Raw genomic sequence first — 6,181 nt, forward strand, 5'->3', positions numbered from 1 at the left:
AAGCAGTTTTTAGTTGCTAATCAGTTCTTGTAAAATCAGATGGCTGGCCCTTAAAGGCTGGTGATTTTTCAGCCTGATATGCATAGTTTTGAGTGGTTCAATTTGGACTCTAAGACTGATGAGATAAATAGAACTTAAGCTAGCCTTGCTCGTCACTTGGACTTGGAAGAGGGCTGTCTAGTCTTGCAGCTTCTCTCCTTTGCTGCTGGCAAAGAAAAGCCTCTGGCTTCTTTGGAACCCTATATTCACAAATCCTAATTGCCTGACCTGACTCTAAGCTGAAACCTGGTATTGCCTGCTCTATGCTGTTTCAGCCTCAGCAGGAGCTGCGCTGAACTGAATGCAGGCACAGGCTCAGTGAACAGGACTGAGACTCTGGGACTGTTGCAGATTTAAGACACCCCTCTGTGAGCCCATAAACTAAGAAAACATCATGGATGCTGCCTGGACCATCTTGGCCACTTGCAGATGCCCAAAGAAAAGGGCCTGTTTTTCTGATGGAACTATCTAAAATTGAGCTGCTGATTGACTCTATATTTCTGATGCAGAGGATAGTTGCATTCCTAATATGGGATTCCTGCCAGAAGCTGCAAATTAGGAGAGGACACATCACAGGGAGTATGATGTCTCCATCCACTCCTGACAGAGCCTATTCTTGACCCTCTCTAAGTGATATCTCCCTGTTGTTGGCTTGTGTTAGAATTTCAAGATTAATTGAAATTTGCAAAAATGGACTGATAGCCTGAGTCTACTCCCTTCACCTATCTCCTGCTTCACACACTTTAGGAGGGCAGTTTAATTACTCAATGCAGCTGCCCCCAGCAAGGGATTAATATTTTTTTCCAGCCAGTTCACTAAATAAGTGATAGAGACAAAAGGGACAGGAGGTTATGTAAATTCATTTTTTCAATTTTTTTAACATGTAGAAATATCTTTATTTTCTTTAGATTAAAAAAAACTTAAAGTTAGGGATATATTTTTATTTTATTTTTTCTTTCTTTTTTAAATTTTTATTTATATTGGAATATAGTTGATTAACAATGTTGTGTTAGTCTCAGGTGTACAGCAAAGTGATTCAGTTATACATATACATTGGGAGATTGGGATTGACATATACACACTGCTATATTTAAAATAGTTAACCAATAAAGACCTACTGTATAGCACAGGGAACTCTGTTCAATATTCTGTAATAACCTAAATGGGAAAAGAATTTTTCTAAATTCAGGATTTTGTACTGACCAATCCCTAAACGGGATCTGTCTTTGTAATTAAGTTACATAATTTTTTTCTATGAAAATGCTTTTGTTTTTCTTGAATACAACCTTTCCAGACAAAAGATTTGGAGTAGAGTAAGGGATAATTTTTAAAATGTAAAGTTTTGATTAGAGAATGGGCCACACCGATTGTATATCAGTGGAGAAAACATAAAACCTGGCACCTGGAGAAAGGTGGAGAGAGGGAGCGAGGACATTAATGGTCTTGTCTGTCCAAACTGTTCCTCGAAATTTTCTGTTTCCTAAAGAAATACTCCCCATGCAGCCATTCCAAACTGCTGTGAGCACTTTAAATGCAAACTGTCTGCTGAGGCTCCAGTCACACCTGAGGGAGCTCTGACTGTGGGACAGCAGGAGTGGCCCCAGCCCCTGGACGTTTCATGCAGAGCACCTCCAGGTGTCACCCACCCTCGGAAAGGGGATGCGCTGGGGTCCTGGACAGACAGAACTGTTTGGAACGGGCTGCCTCCAGGCAGTGCCTCTGAAACTAAGACCTCCGATGGATTATTCAAACTGGACAGGGAGTCCTAGGGGGGCAGGTTCCTGGGTGGGAGGCCACACTGAGGCCCCAGGGAGCTGTCCTGCCTGCCTGATGTATGTCCTGCTTGGGGAACCCTAACAATTGTGAACTCTTTGTTTCTAGGGATGCCATGTATGCCTCGGAATTACCCTCCTTGTGTGTGAGCCCTGAATATCCCTACACGGCCTCAGCCTGGAAGACTTTCAGATCAGCTTCCGCTTAGTGACCAGAGCATGCTGTGCCTGAATTGGTGCCTCAGGCCAGCTTTTTAAAAAAAAGTTAAAGCAGAAATTTAAAAGTAGGAAGTCACCTGGTTTTCTAAGAGATCTTCATGATTAATGGGATTTGTTTTTACTGGCTAAATCCAGGGCCCCTAAAGGGCATAGCTGACATCAGTACTGTAAGCTGGTCTCACCATGCTGCATGGGGTCCTACCGTAATGACACTTTGGCAACAAGCTAAGGGGGTGGACTGCAGACAAGACAACATAGTATGTCTAAAACTGCTATCCTTAGAAAGGTCTTCTTGCAAGTTGGCCCCTGGTTGGCAACTGAGAACTTGGATTTTGGGAGGACCCCTACCATTCCCTAACTGATAAGGATGGTTCACCGTTGCTAAACTGTACAAATTATGTGGTTTATGCAAGATACCTCCTTTCCACTGTGAGTCTGAAATTTTGGTATGTACATGACCAGCCCCTAATAATTACCTTAGGCACTATAATGGGCTTTCCTGGTAGAAAACACTTTAACACATGTTGTCACAATTCACAGCTGGAGAAATGAATTCTGTGACATCACTGGAAAGAGGATTCCTGGAAGCTTGTGCCGATCTCCTGTTGTCTTTGCAATATGCACCTTTTCCCCTTGCTGATTTTGTTTTTTGTTCTTTCACTGTAATAAATCTTAGCAGTGAGTAAAACTGTGTGCTGAGTTCTGTGAGTCCTAGCAAATCATCAAACCTGGGGTGGGTTTAGGGACCCCTGATACAGGGGCATACACATTAAGGATTATTATATATTCTTTGTGAGTTAACCTTTTTGTCAGTTGTAATGTCACTCTTTGTCCCTGGAAATTTTCTTTGCTCTGTAGTCTACTTTGTCAGGTATTAATGCACTCGCTTAAGTTTTCTTTTTATAGTGTTCGTCTGATGTATTTTTTCCATCCTTGTAATTTAATCTACCTATATCATTACATTTGAGGTGAATTTCTTATTCATATCATGTACTTGGTTCCTGTTTTCTTTTTTATTTGTAAATCCATTCATGAAATGTTTCACTCTTAATTAGTGTGTTTAGACCAATTACATTTAATGTAATTACTGATATGATTTGATTTAGGTGCATCATTTTATCATTTACTCTTTCTTCCTTCTGTTTTAATTTCTATCCTCCCATTTTCTTCCCTTCTATGGGATTATTTAAACAAGTTTTAATATTCCTTTTTAATTTCACTATTATTTTTATGACTATATCACTGTACAAACTTTTTTTAGTGACTTACCCTAGGAATTAAGATATACACACTTAACTCTTTACCAACTACTTAGAATCAGTATTTTACCACTTCACATAGAATGTATAAACCTAACCACCATATAGGTCCCTTTATTCTTTCCCTCTTTATAGTATAGTTATCATATGTATTTCATCAACATATGTTGAAACCCCATCACAAACGTTTTAACTTTGCCTTCAATCTTCAAATTTGCTTTAGATAATTCAAAAGGAGAAGAATAGTCTATTATATTTAGCCAAATATATACTATTTCTGTTTCTCTTCTTTCATTCCTAATGTGGTATGTTTCCTTCTGGTATCATTTCCTTTCTGTCTGAAGAATTTCTATTGCAAATCTTTTAGGTCTGCTGGCAATGCATTCTCTTTTTTTCCCCCTTTCATCTGCAAATGTCTTTTTTTCACCTTCATTTCTGAAGAATATTTTTGCTGGATGCAGAATTCTGGGTTGACAATTATTTTCTTGCAGCACATTAAAAGTTTTGAGACACTCCCTTCTGGTCTCCATTGTTTCTGATGAGAAATCCACAGTCATTTGAATCATTGTTCTCATACAGGTAATGCATCATTTTCCTCTGGTTGCTTTTGGGATTTTTCTCTGTCTTTGCTTTTTGGCAATTTGATCTTTATATGCCTGGGTATGGGTTCTTTTTGGTCTATTCTGTTTGGGGATTGCTAAGCTTCTTGAATCTGTAGGTTTATATCTTTTGCCAAATTTGGAAAGTTTCCAGCCATTGTTATTTCAAAAATTGTTTTTCATCACTGCACTTGTTCTCCTCTCTTTCTGGAATTCTGATGACACAACTGTTAAATGTTCTGGTATTTTCCCATAGGTCCTTGACTTTCTGTTCATTTCTCTTGCAATCTCATTTTCTTTCTGTTTTTCAGATGCAATAATTTCTTTTGATCTATCTTCAAGTTTACTGACTCTTTTCTTGCCTCCACTCTACTACTGAATTCACCTATTATGATTTTTAGTTTGGTGATCACAGTTTTCACTTATACAAATTTCCATTTGGTTCTTCTTTAAATCCTCCAATATTTGTGGGAGCTGAGACTTCTTATTTTTATATTTGTTTTAAAAGGCTTCATGATTGCTTGTTGGAGCATTTTTAAAATTGCAGCTTTAACGACTTTGTCAGATAATCCCAACATCTCTGTCTTCTCAGCATTGTTGTCTGTTGGTTGTCTTCTCCCATGAGAATTGAGATGTTTCTGCTTCTTCATATTTCCAATAATTTTTAATTGCATTCAGGACGTTTTAACTATTCGGTTATGAGACTCTTGGTCTGTGTAAGTCCTATGAAGAATGTTGATATTTCTGTATATTTCTGCTTAGGTTCAAGCAGCAAGTTCCAACATGCTTTCTGCATGCCCTGTTCTAATGGCAGCTGTTTTCAAAATATTGCTCTGGTGTGCCATCTAGTGGCTGATCTGGTACTGGTTGGTGGTCTATCAGTAGTTGTTCTCAGTATGCACTGCTTAGGGTTCAGCCTAGGAATTAGTAACAAACTTTGGGGTTCAGTTTTCCATGCTTCTCTGTCTATTGATCTCATCAATATTTCTTGGTCCATGAAGCTCCCTTTGATGGTCCTCTGACCAGAAATCTGGGGCTTTAGTTGCTCTGTGCCTGTGCCCATTGCCAAGTGGTGGGTAGACTGGAGGAAATAAAAATGGTAAAATGAACACCGTTTCACTGGTAGTTTACATTCTGGTCTTTTTTCCAATTTTCTTGCTACGATTTAATCTTTGGAGTCCTCAAATACCTGCTCCGTGCATTCTGTCCAGATTTTATAGCTACCTTATAAAATGATGAGAGGGGTGAGAGAGGAAGGGTTAAATATGCTTACTCCAAATTACTTGAAAAGGGAACCTCCAATTCGAGTCCTTTTGAGAGCAATATTCTGACTGTTTCTTTTTTGGGAGATAGTCCAAGAACTGAAACAACTCAAAAGAATTATTTTGTACAGTTTCTAGTTTAAAACTAATAAGCAAATATGTTAATCTTTTAGAATAATGATTTTCACTTTAAGAGAAAGGAGATAAAAATATAAAATAAAAGGAGGTAAGGAAAAATGTTTAATGTTATTTTGAATTTGAATTATCTGCATATATGTGTATATATACGTATATATTCCTTACCTCTGTCTGTCCACTGAAAAGATCTAGAAGAAAAGACACCTCAGTACTCAGTAGCAGTGACTAGACCTGCTTCTGAAATCATGGTTACTAAAGAAGCCAGGGCTCCTTGGTAAAATGGCTCATTCTTAGCTGGAGGCGGGAAAAGTACAAGATGAGCATGGAACACCATTGTCTTCAGAGAGCAAGAAAGGGTCCAAAGACTAATGGGGTCAAGTAAAAAGGATACTAATTCTAATTAACATTTTAGTCATATTAGTTGTTTAATGTGCAGACTCCTCTCCGACTCATCTACTAATATCACCAGTGTGTGAACCTCAGGGAATGAGGTTAAGGCATAGATCTGAGGCATTTCTCGCCCACCCACTCAGGCTAACATCCATCAGGTTCATGATTACAATACTGGGTTTGGTCATCCAACCATTTAGAGTTTCCTTCAAATCCACAAGTGTTTACTTGCCTCCTACCATATGTCAGGTCCTCTGCTCTATCCTGAGGACAGAGTACGTTTCCAATATATCAGGAAAGTCTGGTGGCTCTGGTGAGGGAGACAGATATGGAAAAAAAACTTCAGTGCAGTAACAGCAATAGGTATAGCTGAATTTCTTCAGAAGCTCTTAAAGGATCACACTATGAACATCTCCCACTAAATTTTCCCTGTCAATTAACACTATATCATGGAGAAAATTTCTGTGGTCAGTAGAGTTGGATTCCCCTCATTCTGCGTGCTC

This window comes from Eschrichtius robustus, chromosome X (assembly GCF_028021215.1).
Source record: "Eschrichtius robustus isolate mEscRob2 chromosome X, mEscRob2.pri, whole genome shotgun sequence".
NCBI classification, from domain to species: domain Eukaryota; kingdom Metazoa; phylum Chordata; class Mammalia; order Artiodactyla; family Eschrichtiidae; genus Eschrichtius; species Eschrichtius robustus.